Source organism: Sphaeramia orbicularis, chromosome 9 (assembly GCF_902148855.1).
Source record: "Sphaeramia orbicularis chromosome 9, fSphaOr1.1, whole genome shotgun sequence".
Classification (NCBI taxonomy): Eukaryota; Metazoa; Chordata; class Actinopteri; order Kurtiformes; family Apogonidae; genus Sphaeramia; species Sphaeramia orbicularis.
In genome coordinates, this window is record NC_043965.1 from 10,893,962 (window position 1) to 10,914,292 (window position 20,331).

General features: G+C 36.0%; 1 protein-coding gene across 3 annotated transcripts in view; it reads right to left on the reverse strand.

Moving 5' to 3' along the window:
- The window catches only part of LOC115425830 (protein unc-13 homolog B-like), a 240,365-nt gene that overhangs the window by 172,487 nt on the left and 47,547 nt on the right, over positions 1-20,331 (reverse strand). The gene's annotated exons all lie outside the window — the stretch shown is intronic.

Here is a 20,331-nt window from a genome sequence, read left to right on the forward strand (position 1 = left end):
CATTCGGAACCACATCTGTCTTTGGTGATATTCCATCGAGGTATTTGAGTAAAACAAAAACGACTATGTAACTCAAGGTTCCCTGTATTTCAGCCATCTCCTTGTGTTACTGTCATTCAGTAACTTTACCTCCAACGTGCCGTTGTCATGACTACAACCAGGTCTATGAAGCCTTCTATTTGCCTCAAGTATTCTTAAGCACAAATGGTAAAATACATTTTCTCCTCAAGTAGATGCTGGTAAAAGTAGAAGTATTGATTTAATGTCTTTAAAGCAGCAGGTTCTGGTTTTTCTAGTGGCTGTTGAGCTGAATTTGACGCCATGACTCAGTCCAATGGGTGGGCGCACGTATATCATATAATGTAACATGACGATTATGAAATCATTTGAACTTCAAACTACATTAAAAAAAAACAAAAACAAAAAAAAACAGACTGAACATAATCACAGTCTAAATGAGTTTTCTATGTCAGCAACAGAACCCAAATCATTCTAATGCTTTGTCTCCATCATCAGCCTCCATTTACTATTTGGTGTTTTAACCTTCGAGTTGTTTTTCAATGTTTGCAGGAATAAAAGGAAAATTACTTGAAACCCTTAATGACTCTATGTTTTCATTCCCTGAAAACAATTTAAGTGTTGTGAAAATAAACAGTAACATTACAGTGTGGTAAACACTGAACTGACTGAGGTTTTTCTTAAATGCCTTGAATACTGGGAATTGAAATAAGTGGTCAGAAAAATAAACACTCCAGTTAAGTACAGATACTTGAAAAATCTAATGAAATGAGTCAGTCAGTGTTTGTACTTTGTTACATCCAACCAAGGTTATAATAGTTTTGGATTTTTCATTCTAGTTTAGTTTTATTTAGTTTGGACTTTTTTTTTCTCTCTAATTCAGTTCGTTTTAATTCATTTTTAGAGCAGGTTTACTAGTTTTTACTAGTTTTTGTTATTTTCTAAATGCTTAGTTTTAGTTTAGTTTTTTCGTATCTTTTCTCTTCTTCGCTGTCGTATTCACATAAAACCCAGACAGGACTCTGCTGCTTTCTCCCAACTTTAATCTCCATGTTTCCAGGTAGAGTGGAGACCAGAAGACGACTCTAAACGACAAGTGATGGACCGTTAAATATCATATGGTGCAAGCAGCTAAAATTATTCGAGGGAAATAAATTGATTTCATATCTGACACTGACAAAGACGAAAGCAAAGGGAATTTTATACATTATTTTTATACGTGTTAGTTAGTTTTACAAGCACACAATACAGTTTCAGTTAGTTATTGTTTTTTTTTTCTTTTAATTGTATTTTTATTTATTTCAGTTAACGAAAATGTTTTTACAATTCTAGTTTTCGTCATTTTGTTAGTTTTCGTTAACGATAACAACCTTGCATCCAACCTCTGGTCTTAAATGTCCATTGTGTTTTAGTGTCAAGTTTCTCAGAGTAGAAAACAGCTCCTCATTTTTTTCATTTCATAATCATGGCATCCAGCATTAAACTGTATGTATGTACACTACCAGTCAAAGGTTTGGACTCACCGGGTTTTTCTTTATTTTCATGACTATTTACGTTGTAGATTCTCACTGAAGGCATCAAAATTATGAATGAACACATAAGGAATTATGTAGTAAAAAAAAAAAAAAAGTGACAACTCAAAGCATGTTTTATATTTTAGATTCTTCAAAATAGACACATTTTGCTTTTATTACTGCTTTGCACATTCTTGTCATTCTGTGGATGAGCTTCATGAGGTAGTCACCTGAAATGTTTTCCAACAGTCCTGAAGGAGTTCCCAGTGATGCTGAGCACTTATTGTCCATCTGTGGTCCATCTCATGCCATTTAACCCTTTCATGCATAGTGCTCACTCCAGTGGACAGTTATTCTCCAGCTGTTCTCTTATATATTCATGGGTTTTGCTGTTTTAGTTCCATATCAGCCAACACAGTGAATGCTTATGCACCATCTCATAAACTGCAATTCATACCATTATTGTTACTTTGCTAATCTTCATTGGTTCTTGAGTAGAAATCAATTGTTAATTGTTATTTTTTGCATATTATTTCCATGAAGTGAGTAATAACTAGTATTAGAATATGTTAAAATGTGAGAAAACATCAGATTAGCTGCATTAAACATGGTTTCATTTCACTATTTTCATATCATGTTACAATATTGGGTTTTAAATCCATGTTTCTTTGCCTCAAGAATAAAATTCATGGTATAGCTGAGTGGATATTTTTGTAAATCTATGAAAAAAAAACCTCAATCTCATCGTTTTTTTCATGCCTAGGGAGGAATAAAAAAACTAAAAAAAAAAAAAAAAAAACTCAACTAAGGTTCTCATAATTCATGCATGAAAGGGTTAAATGAGAAGGTGAGTCCAAATTTTTGACTGGTAGTGTAAATGGACCGTAATTAATATAGAAAACCTTAACAAACCAGATCAAACAAGTGGTTCCAGGTACAACAAACCCCGCCCCTCACACATATTGCAGCTTATTCAGGCATCAATCCAGCTGATGTCATCATGTCTATGCACGTGCTGATGTCAGCATATCAACTGCTTCTATATATGTGCCAAGTTCGAAGTAAATTGTAACAAAATTGGTGTTTTTACAGACATTTGAAATCCCACCCATTATAAGGAAATGGGAGAAGAAAAAAGATTTTAAAAATTCATAAATTTTTTTTTAACTTTGACCTACTTTTCCCAAAATGTAATCACAACTATTCTGGGTCACTGGCAATCTATGAACCCTATTTGGTATGAATTCAACTAAGGATGCAAACAATTAATCGACTAACGATTAATTGTTGATAAGAATTTGCTCGATTAAATTATTAATTGTCAGTTAATTGCCCTTGTCCACCTGCCCACACCTGTCTGAAGGCTGCCGGTTTGTCCTCACTGCGATGCCGCGGCTGGGATAGCCAGTCATTGAACCGGATCATGGCGTTGATGAGTTAGAATGTCTGTATGGACATGGTGGAGCCAAACACAGACCAGCCATCTGTTTGTGGGAGCGCTACACCCCCGAGTAAGTATGCGCACAAATGTGGGGTCAGTTTCAGAACGTTTTCCCTGGAGGTTGGTCTAGTCCACAGTCAGTAAGACAGAAGTTGAAAACATCCTCCGGGCTCCTGATTCGGGACACAGGTATGGAATGCATTTGCGAAGCTTCAGGAGGAAAAGATGAATGAGTGAAAAGTTTCACTTTCACTTCTGCGGGGGCACAGACTGCACCGTACCCCCATAGCATTACAAGCAGGACAGAAAGTGACACAAGCACGTGCACGGCTACCACCCGACACGTACGCATCCCCCAGCTGTACTGCACGCTTGCGACCCCCCCCGACGAAACACATGCGTGTGCAGCCCCCCATTACACACCGCTACATCAACAGATGAATTCCACAGGAAACACTGACTGAATCCAATGGTTCAATAAATCAATCATTAAGGAATATGACATGTTTTTTTCATGAAGTATATAAACAGTATTTAGCTTTTATTCTTATAGACCGTACTGAAAAAGAAATTCAGGTTCTCAGGAAAATCGCTGCTTATCAATTAATCATTAATTGATCAATAAGGGCAAAAGTGAAACTTTTCACTGACTGTGGACTAGACCAACCTCCAGGGAAAACGTTCTGATACCGACCCCGTATTTGTGTGCGTATTTATTCGGGGGGGCACCGCTCCCACAAACAGGGGGTCGGTCTATGTTTGGCTCCACCATGTCCATACAGACATTCTAACTCATCAACGCCATGATCTGGTTCAATGACCGGCTATCCCAGCCACGGCGTCGCAGCGCGGACAAACCGACAGCCTTTGGACAGGTGTGGACGGGCGGAAAAGGGCAATTAACCAACAATTAATAATTTAATTGAGCAAATTCTTACCAACAATTAATCGTTGGTCGATTAATTGTTTACATCCTTACTTGTAGTTGTTCAGTGTGTTCCAGTTCACAGTTCATGTTCAACATCCTAAATCTCTTAGTGATGTCCATTCTGAGTGCCCTGTTTAGTAAAAACCTGTCAAACTTCAATTCCTCTTTGTCTTTTTATTCCACCTGTTTTGACCCTAAAACACTGTAAAACAAAACCACTGAAGAAAAGGAACACAAGCACATACTCACAGCAGCTTTTATGACACTGAAACAGACGATAATTCGCAGAGTTTACCCAGTGCTATCCATAAGTGGGCTGCATCCTTAGACAAGCTATTAACAAACATTTAGCCATGAGGAAAAGGATAGACATACTGTACGTAACAACAGGTGAAAGAAGCCAATTAAATGAATGAAATCACATACTGTGGCTGTCAGAGGCTGTTGTATCTGCCTTAAAATAAAGTGGACCAAAACTGTCACAGTTTTATTTTAAGTTTCAAGGTTTATTTAAAAGCCTGAGAAAAAGTTGTAGAAAACAGGTGGTTATTGAGGGTTTAAACTATGTAGAATAGGACAAATACATTTGAATTAGGTCAGAAAGTGAAGGTAAAAATAAACGAACTCATGTCAAATGAACAGACTGAATGATTGGTTTGGCTTATTTAGATGATTTAGTTTGGATATTTTACAGGGAAAACTCCACTGTGACATGACATTACCATTTTAGCACTGTCCTGGTTTTGAGGCGTTTAATCTGAATGAATGAATGAATGAATGAATGAATGAAAGGATTGTTTAGTGATAACCCTGCATGGACAGTAACTGTGTTTTTATAGAATAACAAGTGACTATGAAGTGAATTTACGTACATTAACCCTATAACGCCAAACGTATCATATTGGATACATGAGTTTTGAAGCCCTCTACATGATCAGTGATATTTTTTTCTTGAAAATCCTGATGTATACAATTAGATACATGCAATACACAGATAATCCACCAGGGGGGAGGAATTCATTCACCAGAGGCCTTTCCAGTGACACTTCAAGACTGTCATTAATGAGGAAGGAGGAAGAACTTCGACAATTTTGAAAAGGAATAACCAATTTGTTACACAATTTGTTTGTTTGTGCTATATTATGTTTGTATTTGTTTAATAATATTTGAGCATTGAGACCCAATGTATCAAATATGATACAAAATTTAAAATCATACATGGAAATTGATATTTGAAAAAAAAAATGTTTCGGTTGTTCAGAAGGACCAATAAAGGCTCCAGTTTCAAAGAAGTGGAATTTTCTGTCGATGATTTAATGGTTCAGGCTTTACAGGGTTAACATTATTGAGTTTGATGTGGTCAGAAGGTGGCGTTGTAGTTACACATGACTGTGATAAACACAGGTTGTTTTTCATAGTTTGGGACTGAGGGACAGGTGAATAAATATATTGGTGCCATAGTACCTGTTGTATTACCAATCAAGGTTTCATACTGAAGGACAGAATTTATTTATTACACCTATTTATTTATTTATTTATTTAAAGTTTGAGTTCCCATTTTGCACATTTCCTATTTTTCTAAAGTCTTGCAGTGCATCTGTATGAGTGTGAGATCTACTGCCTGTAATCCACTGACTTTGACTGTTTGACCTATATATGCTCTATAGGCCCTTTTCCCTCAAAACACCAGGAACTTTTATTACCAGGAACTTTTTTGCCCAGGTAAAAAAGTTCCCAGTAATCTGTGTGCTTTGCATTTCCATCACACCCAAAGTTCAGGGTAATTTATTCAATCCACTCCAGTCCATCCACTGTCATTGATCCAACTCCATGGGTTTTACTGGTGAATCAATGTTGTAGAAGATGACGGTGTTTACACGATCAATACGAAGCATCTGAACGTCCAAATGAGTCATATCTGATGATCACGACCATTTCATTTATTATTTTATTTGATTTTGTTCATTTTGTTTCTCACTTTCTGATGTTAATTATTCTTTTGTAGATTTTCTTATTCATTTTGTTCATTTTATTGATCACTTTGGCTGCTACTGTCCTATTCTTTAGCTTATTTTACATTTTGGTTCTTTTTTTTTTTGGGGGGGGGGGGGGGGGGGGGGGGGGGGGGACTTTTTTTTCCACATTATTTCTTATTTTGTTCATCAAAAGAAATTTTCTGTTCACTACGGAGTCTCTGAACGTCCAAATGGGTCATGTTTGGTATTTTCCAATATTTAATGGACTGATCATGTAGATGTTCTTAAAAGCTCAGCTTAAATTTGAGGGTTGTTATACCAAAAAAACTGAGAAAACTGAAGAAAAAGTGACTTATAAAGTAAAATATATCAATAACTGAACATAAAACAAGTATCTACAACTGTTGATATTTATTCAACTCCATGGGTTTTACAGGTGAATCAATGTTGTAGAAGATGACGGTGTTTCCACAGTAACTACGGGGCCTCTGAATGTCCAAATGGGTCACATCTGATGACCATGACCATTTCATTTATTATTTTATTTGATTTTGTTCATTTTGTTTCTCACTTTCTGATGTTAATTATTCTTTTGTAGATTTTCTTCATTCATTTTGTTCATTTTATTGATCACTTTGGCTGTTACTGTCCTATTCTTTAGCTTATTTTACATTTTAGTTCATTTTTTTGCATTTTTCCCCACATTTCATATTTTGTTCATCAAAGGGACTTTTCTGTTCACTACGAAGTCTCTGAATGTCCAAATGGGTTGTGTTTGGTATTTTCCAATATTTAATGGACTGATCATGTAGATGTTCTTAAAAGTTCAGCTTAAACTTGAGGGTTATTATACCAAAAAAACTGAGAAAACTGAAGAAAAAATGACTTATAAGGTAAAATATATCAATAACTGAACATAAAACATAAAACAAGTATCTATAACCGCTGATATTTATCCAACTCCATGGGTTTTATAGGTGAATCAATGTTGTAGAAGATGATGGTGTTTCCGCGGTAACTACAGGGCCTGTGAACGTCCAAATCTGATGACCATGAAAAGATGATAAACTGTATTTTACGCCAATTATTTACATGTATTGATAGGATTAATGGATCAACAGGTATTCAACATTTAGATCAGTAGATGGTTTTGGTTGCCAGTGGTGGTTTGGGTCTTTATGGGTTAATTATTAATTTTTAATTAAAGTGACCCGTCCAACATAGAAACAGCTAAAATCATTAAGTTTCCTTTTGTTCCATTTTCAGCCTTTTTTTACATGGACTTACTTATAATTACTGGTAGATGCCCTAAAGACACTTAAGTATAATGCACCCACATTATAAATGCATTCACATAAATTAAAAAAGGGTGATTAAATTAGAAATATGATTATTCATGCTATATGAATCATTCCTTCAGTGTCATCTCACATCCCACCACGGTCCTGATCTCCAGGTTCAGAAGGTTTGGACTGAAACAACATCAGAAATATCATCTTTAAAGTTGGAGGTGATGTTAAAGCTGCAGTGTCCAGGACGATCTGGAGCTTACAAAAAAAAAAAAAAAAAAAAAAAACACAACATGAGTGGGGATGACGGCTGATGTACCCACACAGTCAGAACTGGAGGATAAAGTGGTTTAAATGCCGTCAACGATGCCAAGGCGGACTGGCAGGCATCGGCAACAAGGAGATAAAGGAGACGAGAATAAATGAGACAAACGCTCGTTCAGTTCATGGAAAGAAATGAAAAGGCTCTAGTTTACTGTCATTTTACTGATTTCAACCTGAGACATGTGTCTATCAGGATCAATATATCCGAGTGAAACCTGGAGCAGTGGGAAAAAGTTGGATTTATGTTGAATTTGTATCTGGTTAAAAGTAAAATACATACATCTGCACCCCCAGAGCAATGGACAGTCCAATACTCACCCTACATCAGTGCAATAGCTACAACACATGCACCTAACTACTGCCTGTGTTTTCCCTGTTGGTTGTACATGTCTCTCATCTGTAGTATAGAGTTAGCTTTTGTATATTCTTTCTGTATATTGTGTTCATTTCAGGAGTTCTAGCATTACTTCAGCAGCACATGTGTATTAATATTTTATTCTGAAGCCCTTGCACAGTTCACTTTTCTTAACACTGATATTTGTATTTTATTTTATTTTTCTTATAGAGTCCTTTTTGCACTAAGTCTTTTGCTTCTAAATTGAACTGAGCTGCTGAACTGATTTTCATTGTTCCTCTGACAGTGACAATAAAGATCTATTCTATTCTATTCTATTTCATTTTATTCTATTCTATTTTAATCTATTCTATTCTATTTATTCTATTCTATTTTATTTCATTCTATTCTATATTATTCTTTTCTATTCTATCCTATTTCATTTTATTTTATTCTATTCTATTCTATTTCATTTTATTTATTCTATTTTATTCTATTTTATTTTACTCTGTTCTATTCTATTTTATTCTATTTTAATCTATTCTATTCTATTTATTCTATTTTATTTTATTCTATTCTATTTTATTCTATTCTTTTCTTTCCTTTCCTTTTCTATTTTATTTTATTTTATTTTATTTTACTCTGTTCTATTCTATTTTATTCTATTCTATTTTAATCTATTATATTCTATTTATTCTATTTTATTTTATTCTATTCTATTTTATTTTATTCTATTTTATTCTATTCTTTTCTTTTCTTTCCTTTCCTTTCCTTTTCTATTTCATTTTATTTTATTATATTTTATTCTATTCTATTTCATTTTATTCTATTCTATTCTATTCTATTCTACATGACTGAGGGAAACTAAAACAAAAGAACATGAGTTTCCTTTTTTTCTTTTTTGACATCCTAGAGGTGGATCATGGGGGTCTTAGATGACATTACAGTTCCTCATTTGGTCTCAAATCCCTGGAAATTCCTCAAATGCCTTCATTTATTTACAGTTTCCTTTAAACCTTCAAAGAACTAGAAGCATTTCTGTGCCCGACTGTCATCAGCAACAACTGTTGACACATTACCAACCAATTTTACACCTGTTAAAACAGGTCTTTTATCATCATTTCATTTAACAAATGGATGAATTTTCAAAAATAGCGTATTTTCTTTAAACATAAACCAAAACAGAACATTTATAACTTCAGGTTTTCTTAATAATTTGTGATTTTAGACTTCCAAGTGGATGTAAGTCTCACAAAACAACAAAACAAAGGAAACTCTGATCAGTTAAAGCTGCAGAACACCTCCTGAAACCCAGCAATGCATTTTTGTCCTCTGTAGGGGACGAGAGTTTGACAGCTTTATGGCAAAAAAAAAAAAAAAATGCTATCAAAGGCAAAGAACAGTCCATAAAAATTTTTAAAAATGCATCTGAAAAAACTGTTGCATTGTGCTGTTTCAAAAAAACAGGCAATTATTAAATATAAAAAAAGCCAAAACTTGTACTTTTCTGGGTCTCAGGAAGATACAACACAGGGGTGTCAAACATGCGGCCCGGGGGCCAAATCCGGCCCGCCAAAGGGTTCAATCCGGCCTGTGGGATGAATTTGTGAAATTCAAAAATTACACTGAAAATATTAACAATCAAGGATGTTAAAATAATTTTAGGTCAATTAATTCTAAAGTGGATCAGAATAGTTAAAATACTATCATAATAAACTATAAATAATGAAAACTGCAAATTTGTCTCTTTATTTTAATGTAAAAAATGTAAAATTACACAAAAATGTTCACATTTACAGACTAGTCTTTTACAAAAAAATGTGAATATCTGAAATGTCTTAAGAGAAGTATGTGGAATTTTAATAATATTCTCCCTGTTATTTAATGTTTTATGTATTTGTAGATCCACTGTGATCTCTAAGTTGTGATTCACGTGTATACATGATAAACTAAGGCGTAATATTATTAACATTGCACTTATTTTACTAAAGAATTTTCAGGTTGTTCATATTTGTTCATGTTATGTTCAAGTACAATTTGTAGATGTAAACATTTTAATTATGGAATTTTAAGTGTATTTTTGTGTGTATTGTAGGATTTTTGAGCATAATTAAGTGCATTTTTGCGTGTACTGTAGGATTTTTGAGCATAATTAAGTGTATTTTTGCGTGTCTTGTAGGATATTTAAGCATATTTAAGTGTATTTTTGCATCTATATTAGGATTTTTGAGCATAATTAAATGTATTTTTGCATGTATTGTAGGATATTTAAGCATATTTAAATGTATTTTGCATGTATGGTAGGATATTTATGCATATTTAAGTGTATTTTTGCATGTATTGTAGGATATTTAAGCATATTTACTTGTATTTTTGCGTGTATTGTAGGATATTTAAGCATATTTAGGTGTATTTTTACATGTATTGTAGGATTTTTGAGCATAATTAAGTGTATTTTTGCGTGTATTGTAGGATATTTAAGCATATTTAAGTGTATGTTTGCATGTATTGTAGGATTTTTGAGCATATTTAAGTGTATGTTTGCATCTGTATTAGGATTTTTGAGCATAATTAAATGTATTTTTGCGTGTATTGTAGGATATTTAAGCATATTTAAATGTATTTGCATGTATGGTAGGATATTTATGCATATTTAAGTGTATTTTTGCATGTATTGTAGGATATTTAAGCATATTTACTTGTATTTTTGCGTGTATTGTAGGATATTTAAGCATATTTAGGTGTATTTTTACATGTATTGTAGGATTTTTGAGCATAATTAAGTGTATTTTTGCGTGTATTGTAGGATATTTAAGCATATTTAAGTGTATGTTTGCATGTATTGTAGGATTTTTGAGCATATTTAAGTGTATGTTTGCATCTGTATTAGGATTTTTGAGCATAATTAAGTGTATTTTTGCGCGTATTGTAGGATTTTTGAGCATAACTGTATTTTTGCGTGTATTGTAGGATATTTATGCATATTTAAGCGTATTTTTGAGTGTATTGTAGCATATTTAAGTGTATTTTTCATTTTATAGAATTCATTTTTTTCACTCAAAAGTTCTTATCCTCTTGTTTCTTTTACTTCACTGGTCCGGCCCACTTTATATCACATTAAGCTGGATGTGGCCCCTGAACTAACATGAGTTTGACCCCTCTGTTATAACACATATGTGATGCTACTGCAAAACTGACAGTGTCTTTGAAATGAAAAAATCTGACACATCTCAGAACAACAGCTTGGTCTTTGAGTTTCAAATCTGTCATATCTGTCATTTCATGCACTTCTCGACTCGGACGTAAACTTACCTTCAGGAGCCAGAGGATGAGACAAACAAAAACCAGAGCAAAGTTTCCCAACGCAGGAGAGTCTACGATCCCCACACAGTTTCCACACATGGATTTCACGCCTTTACATCATTTCTAAAAGATCAGCCAAACTTTAAAGTGACAGCCTGGGTACAAATACTGAACCCCCATGAAGAGCAGTCCAGTCAGATCCACAGTGAACCAGAGGAAGATCTCACATGACCCCCACCCCACCAGAACCAGGCTGCTCCTCAGGTTTGATGAGGATGGGTGTGTTCGTGGACGCCGTGTGCGTGACTGTGCGTGGATTTCCTGTTTCTGTGGATCAGTGTTGGTGGAGTGGCTCCAGCGTCTACACCTCCTCCCATCTCTGCCTCCACAGTCTCCTCCTCTTTTCTCTCTCTCTCTCTCTCTTTTCCTGCTGCTTCTACTTCACATCCTCACATCTCCTGATTGATCTTTATTCCTTCCAGCCTTTTTCCCTCCTCCTCCTCCCATTAACCGCCCTCTGATGGCAGCTTGTTGCACGGCTGACAGACGCTCACCGGCGGTGCGTTCACTGCCGGTGCGTTCACTCCTCCTCTCTGTCTTCACCGCCTCTCTCTCTCTCTCTCTCTCTCTCTCTCTCCTCACCCTCCTCTCATACTGTTTCTCACATCACTGGGACTTTTTCACACTGACTCAGATCCAAACATATGCGACTGCTGCCTCGTACATAAGGAACAGTTGAAAGGTTTGTGACAGTAGCTGCATTTCCATCTGAACGTTTTCAACAGGAGTGTTAAAAAAAAAAAACTCAATTATTTCAATTTCACACTAGGAAATGATTGAAAAGTTTTGATATCAGGCAGATGGGATTAAACCCAATGATTAAATCTGTCTGTGTATCGTTAGCCTCATGGCATAATTGCGTAACTAAGTATGTGGACAGGTTGAATTCAGGTGGACTAGACTGACAAAGGTCATAATGTAGTTTTCTATAAAGGAGCCACTCTAAACCCAGTTAGCAGCCTTTGAAATCTGCATAGGCTCCATAATCCATCATAATGAAAGTCACTTCAGCTTTGTGTAAGTATTGTCTCAGATCTCTGCGTCATCTCATAAACTGTCCTCACAATGAAACAGGCTCCAAAAAAAAAAAAAAAAAAAAACAACAGCAAAAAAGGAGGTCGTTGGAATGGTGGGGAACAGAGAACCAAGTGTCTGGTCTGGAGAACACTAACATGAACTAACACTAACACTAACTAACACTAACATGAACTAACACTAACACTAACTAACACTAACACTAACTAACACTAACATGAACTAACACTAACACTAACTAACACTAACATTAACATGAACTAACACTAACTAACACTAACATTAACTAACACTAACATGAACTAACACTAACTAACACTGCACTAACTAACACTAACATGAACTAACACTAACACTAACATTAACTAACACTAACTAACACTAACATTAACTAACACTATCTAACACTAACACTAACACTAACATTAACTAACACTAAGACTAACTAACACTAACTCTAACATTAACTAACACTAACATGAACTAACAGTAACATGAACTTTCACTAACACTAACATGAACTAACACTAACACTACCTAACACTATCACTATCTAACACTAACTAACACTAAAACAAACACTATCTAACACTAAAATTAACTAACACTAACTAAAACTAACACTAACACTTACTAACACTATCTAACACTAAAACTAACACTAAAATTAACTAACACTAAAACTAACACTATCTAACTAAAACTAACACTAACACTTACTAACACTATCTAACACTAACACTAAAACTAACAATAACACTAACACTAAAACTAACTGACACCATCTAACACTAATTAACACTAAAACTAACACCATCTAACACTAACACTATCTAACACTAGCGCTAAAACTTACACTAACACTATCTAACACTAACTAACACTAAAACTATCTAACACTAACTAACACTATCTAACACTAACACTAAAACTAACACTACCTAACATTAATACAAACTAAAACTAATACTATCTGACATTAATACTAACTAAAACTTACACTATTACTATCTAGCACTATCCTATACTAACACTATCTAGCACTATCTAACACTAACACTATCTAACACTTACTGATCCTAACACTAGTAACTTACATCAACTAATACTAACTAACTCTAACTCCAGATAAAACACCGTTCCTGTCCTTTCTCTGCCACCAAATGCATCCTGTCATAAACAGGTTTAGACAAACATAAATCCTCCTAATAGTCCGATCAGGTTCATACTGTGTTAAACATGAATCCATATTTGGTGAATATCATGATGGACCCTCAGCCTCAGAAACATCCACAGAGGTTTTTTTTGTTTGTTTGGTTTTTTTTTTTTTACAGAATGTGAACTGAAAACAGTGGCTGTTAAAGTACAAAAACTGCTTCTGAAATGTCAAAGTGGGTTGAAGGCTGGTTAAGGACACTCTACCATCAGTGCTTTTCTGTTAAAGCTGAAAAACATTTTGATCTTATTTGGTCCATTTCTGTTCACTTCAATATCTCTCAATAATGTATAAGTGTGTCTTGAATATTCTGTTTTCTTTTTTGTTGCTGCTTACTTGTCAGTGATAACTTGAACTGTGATTGGAAGGTTAAGGAATGAAAGAAAACCAAAAAAAAAAAAAAAAAAAACCCCACAAAAAACAGACAGCATTATCTTCATCTGTTCTCATTTACTCTTATCTCTGTACAGTCGATCTATATCCAGAATAAATAAATCCAAAGCATGTCTGTGTGTTCTTTTTAGAAATAAATTTAAATGGAAAAAAAAACCCTAGAGGTAAATAAAAGCTGTGTAAACCTAGTTTCTAATATTCTAAGTTGGCAGTGTGATGGATCGGTATGTGTGGGTGGGTGGAGGATGATGGGACATGACACAACACAACACAACACTACACAATACAACACTACATAACACAATACAACACAACACTACATAACACAACACTACATAACACAACAAAATACAACTCTACGTAACACAATACAACACAACTCTACACAACACGACACAACACTACACTACACAGTAAAACAGACTACACAACACAATGCAACACTCCACATCACAATGTAACACTACACTACACAACGCAACACTACACACCACGACACAACACTATACACTACACAACGCAATGCAACGCAACACACTACACAATACAACGGAACACTCCACAATATAATGCAACGTAACACTACACATAGTAACACTACACAACACAACACACTACATAACGCAACACTACACAACACAGTGCAATGCAACACTACACACTATACAACACAACCTCCTTCAGTGTGATGAAATCCCTTATTTTTGAATAGAATTCCATTCTTCTGTATTTGAACTGTTTCAAACACACTAATACAAACTAGTACAGTCTACGTCTAAGATGTCATGTGTTCTTCTGCCTTTCAACGTCAAAATAACAAAATACCAAGAAGTAACTGAATATGTCTAAAGCTTCAGTAGTAACATACGTTTGTGTTCATAGGTGTGTGTTGAATGTGTTGACATTTCCTAACCAAATATCAAATATGTCTGCTGTCTACTGCCACGATAACAAACATTTTTCCAATATCTACTGTTCAGCCATAATTATACACTTTACATTACACTGTATTGTACTGTACTGTACTGCATTGTACTGTACTATATTGTACAGTACTGTACTATATTGTACTGTACTGTATTGTATTGTATTGTATCATACTGCATTGTACTGTATTGTATTATACATTACAATACAATACAATATATCTAAATTTCTCCAGGAGTTCATTTGTACAAACTGTAAAATAATTCACATGATAATTATTCAACTGTTTTTGAAGCCTGAAGGCATCATTTCCGGTTTATCCAAAATACAGACACAGTTTAGTGTGGATCAGCTGGAAGGAGATGTGACGTGGCTCATTAAAAACCTATTATCATCAAAGCTCAGGCCGTGACGACACAGCCTTTGGCCCATGACAAGGAAATCAGCCTCCAACACCAGCCTCGATGGACTAATAACCAATATGCTGCAGCTGTTGGAGACACAGCATCCAGCCCAAAAACAAAACAGTTTCAGGCTCCAACTAAAATGCTGCCTCTGTGTTCTTCAAACAGTTGAATGAAGGCCTGTCATGTGACAAATGGTCCTGACAAACACATTTCAATGGTGGAGAGCAGCTTCTTGTACAGTAAGCATGTGTTTGTGTTTGACAGTAGTACTGTCCAACTGTAAAAGGTGGGTGTTCACATGGTGTTGTGACAGGGAGGGGACGCATTAATAAGGAAAAGGCTGATGAGATTACATGCTGTCTTTTTGTTGTCATTCATTCACTGTGGATGAAGGCTTTCTAAACTGTTCTGTACTCTATTCTACATCTTATGACAGGCCTCTATTGTCAAAACCAGACTGAGCATGAGAGAGTCTTCACATAATGCTTTTGGTCAAACACGATGCTAATGTGATTCAAGACTTGCACTTGTTTTTCATAGTTTGACTTGTCGTGTAAATCATTGTATGTTGTAACTGTGTGTTGTATTTCATGCTGCCTCTTGGCCAGGACTCCCTTGGAAAAGAGGTTCTTAATCTCAATGGGATCTTTTTTCCTGGTTAAATAAAGGTTAAATAAAATGTTTAAAAAAGACTAGGGATGGGCAGTTAATTTTCTTATGGGGCCACATGAGAGACTTATACCACGTTTCCACTGCGTGGTACCAGCTCGACTCAACTCGGCTTGACCTTTTTGCGTTTCCATTAAGAAAAAGGACCTGGAATCTGGTACCCGGTACTAGTTTTTTGGTATCATCTCCACCAAGGTTCCAAGCGAAACTAAACTGTGACATATGAACACTGCAGACCACTGATTGGTCAGACAGTTTTCTCTGTGACCTGCTGTTTGACAAAAAACAGATGTGGAAGTGGACAGTAAATATAGCAGTACATTAATCCAAATGCTAACAGCCCAAAACTACACCATGGTCAGTCGAGGAGATTCAGTCTTTGGTGGCCGACGTAAAAATTCAGACGAGACAACACGCAACGAGAGAGTTTATCAGCAACTCTCTGAGCAGACGACACAGAAATAACGCGCCGCATCGCTATGACGTCCAAGTACTGTAAAGTCAGTAGTGTCCAGAAATGGAAACGGTCTGCAGGAATACCGAGTCGAGCCGAGCCGAGCTGGTTCCACGTAGTGGAAAAGCGGCATTTGACAGTCGTTAAGGGCCAGACCAGTCCACCTGCAACTCTGCTCAATATGTATCTTTATAGAAACAGTAAATGAAAAAATATAATGATGCAATGAAAATGTGAAGTGACAAACAAAAGTGGAATGTTGCAGTGTCCAGTATTCCCATTTTAAACATGGCATAACTTAGGGCCACCTGCTGTGTAACTTGTCAGACATGTCCAGCTGGTTGTTTCCTTCACTGTCCACTTATTGATGAGTCAGAAACTTACCGTCTACCTTCTCTTTAAGAAATACTCCACTGACTTCACTGTCCAAGTGCCAGGTTTACTGTTTAAATGTGTACATAGGTGGAGTTAAGAAGTAACCAACCAACTGGTAGTTAACCTACCATGGGAAAAGACTAAACATATATAAGCTTTGGTCAGACAGCAGGGGGTAAGGCTTTGGACGATTACGGTCTGTTGTCTCAATATATTTGCAAATGTAAAAATATATCTGCTTAACCCCAATTCAGTGACTTTTTGTGTACTTGCTTCAAAATTGTGTCCAGAGTGCTAGAAACTTCCATGACAGAAGCACAGAATACAACTATCAGAGGCGATTTCTCATAAACTGCAAGGGAAGCTCAGCTTCTCCTAAAATTACAAAAATTAAATGGTTAAATATGTACGGTTGTGTTGACATTTCATTGACTACAAATGTGTTAGAACACGTTCATCTCACAGACGAGTTCGTTCAGAATCAGCTTTATCACAAATCAACAGACTCGATGTTGTTCACTTCTCATACATTCCCGTTGCACTGTTTTCTCATTCGATCTCTGCTCAGTGCATTTGTCCGTAGACGCTCAGCGTCCATACACTTCAATGGGACTGAGTGGAACAGTTTTTTTCATTGCCTCAAAACTGGATGGTAATTGGATAAATGCTACGATGTTGTCCCGCCCCCGGACGCTCGGCGTCTCTGGGGTGAATGGAGCTGTGGGTGGAGCTTGGCTGGGCTGGACGCCAAGCTTCCACGTGCTGATTGGAGGATCAGTCAAAAGGCTGAATCCCATTTGATTGACAGCTATTTTGAGATCTACTCCTTCACTGACAGAGTTCAGTTTAATACCGTCGCACATTCTGCTGTGAAATTGAGAGAGAAACCACTACGGAATAACTTGTTCATTTCTTGCACTGTAAATGAAACACACTCATTGTACTTCCTTGTTTCAGTTTAACATAATTTAACATTTTCTTGTTTACTTGGTGCGATAAGGTCACTGACCATTTTCTTAAAAAGGAACGGAGGGACGAATTTATGTTTAAATTTATGTTTATGTTTACTAGACTTTTTTTTTAATGTAAGCCGACAATGAGCTTCCCCTCTCTGAAAGATGAGCAGCCACCACTGACAACTATTCAATGAATATTCACAAAAACAATTTTGAAAATGTGCAAAACCAGCTTCATATTAACTTTACATGAAAAACAAATGCATCCAGCTTTGTTTGTTTGCGTATCTCTGGTCTTTTTTTTTCTTTACCTCTGACTTCAGTAAAGAAATACTTAGAAGTCTATGTCTTGTTCAAAACTCTGCATTCTAAATCAATCTTTATTTTTTAGCATTAGCTGACATCTTCATGGGCTGAAACTGACCAACAAACCAATCAGTACATAAGCTTTATGCTAAGGACGGAAAGTACGCACGAAAAAGTGTTAATTTAGCAGATCCTTCAAAATAAAAGCAGTGCTGTTGTATTGGTTGCGTCTATTACAATAATATATATTTGTATTGACTTTAAATTTGCCAATGACCTCATGGGGGCCAGTTAGGATCAGCCAACGGGCTGCATGTGGGCCACCGGTCGTACACCACTCAGGTCTGTTTAAGACCGTTCCAAACCCATAACAAAACTGTCTTCACAAACACCTCAACAGAGCCTGACTTAGAGCTGAATTTAATGATGATATATTTGACTCAACCCATTGACAGACCAAACATCCACCGGTGACCAAAACCATCTACTGATCTAAAATATTTAATACTTGTTGGTCCACTAATCCTATCAATACATGAAAATAATTGGTGGAAAATACAGTTTGTCATCTTTTTATGGTCATCAGATATGACCCATTTGGACATTCAGAGGCTCTGTAGTGAACGTGGAAACACCGTCATCTTCTACAACAAATATATTCACAAGTAAAACCTATGGAGTTGAATCAATGACAATAAATGGACACACTCGATTTATGTTCAGTTAATGACATATTTGACTGAAAAAGTCACCTTTTGTTCAGTTTTTCTCTTTGCTGATAAAATAACCTTTGAATTTACTCTGAGCTTTTATGAACATTTACATCATCAGTCGATTAAATATAGAAAAATACACGATTTACACAGAAAAATACAAAAAATAGAAGATATTATTATAAAAAAGGTGATAAATAACTTATGAAGTGTTAAATAGAGAGATAAATTAATTTGTGAACTGCCAGAAAAGTAGCACCAGGTCTTTATGGGTTAAACCAAGTGCTAATATGATCATTTTACAGTGTTTGCAGCTGAAGTCAAGCAGGGAGATAAACAACAGAAAGGACAGCACAGTCCAAATGTAACAGGAGTCCATGTATGGCAGGCATGTCCAAAGTCCGGCCCGGGGGCCAATCACGGCCCGCGGTCAGATTTTATACGGCCCACAGCTTCAGTTTTAGAATGTGTTATTTATGGCCCGCTGGACTGTTGAACCGAGAACATGAATCATAAAAGGTTCAAAATGCAGTTTCTCCTTTCACCTCATGGTGGCAGCACCACTCTAACTCTATCTGGCTCTGTGACCTTACCGTGAACCCTTTTCACTAATTTCTAACCACGGCGCCTGTAAATAAAAAAACGGAAGTTGACAGTGAGGGCCGCCGCTTCCAGGAGAGATGGGAAGTACAATTTTTTTCACTGAAAATCGAGGCAATTATGTTTGCCTAATTTGTCAACAGACTGTTGCCTTGTTTAAGGAATTCAATGTAAAGAGACACTAGCAGACAAAACATGCTAACGCATATGACAAGCTAGCAGGGAGTTTGCGCTCCGAAAAAGTGAAGCAAATTCAAGCTGCTTTAAACTCACAACAGTGACTCTTCATGTGAACCTGAGTTCAGTGAATTCACCACCAGGGCAGGTTACCAAGTTGCCAGGTTAGTTGCCTCTAACTGCTGGTGTTGTGTAGTTGTAGATGTGACACAAATATTACTTTCTGAATAATTTTGTGAAAGACAAGAGTAAGAGTTATATGTTTTCATCTGAAATGTTAACAGACTTTGCATTACTGAGTAATATATGAGTAACGATTACTCATATAAGTAATGTTTAAAATGAATGTGGGGTTAAGATTTTTATCAACTTCTTGGATGTTTAAGATACTCCACACAGTTTGTTCTATGTTATCTGACTCCAGTGTGAAAGGAAGGCAGAATTGTTTTTTTTTTTTTTTAATTTGTTCACACCTGAGTGGCTCAGATTTGGTTACACTGCCATTTAAAAAAATGATATTGTGACAATGAAAATAAACTTGCTGTAGAACAGCGTGTTTATATGTAATTTTTACTGTTTAAAAAACGTCCGAAGGGACCACTGGCCCCTGGCAATCTCCACATTATCAGATCTGGCCCTCTTTAAAAAAAGTTTGGACACCCCTGATGTATGGAATAATAACACTGACGTTTGTAACCATCTACTGCTCCACTTCCAATAATAAAGACATGGATGAAATATGGACAACATGTCTTCACATTTTGGAATTAATTCTCACATATTGTAATGAATAATGTCAAATACTAAAGGTGTGTGAGGATGGTTTGCAGAAGTGAATGAGTGAATGATGGAGCTGAGGTGGACGGGGGGGGGGGGGGGGGGGGGGGGGGGTTTGAAGAGGAAGATGAGCCCAGAG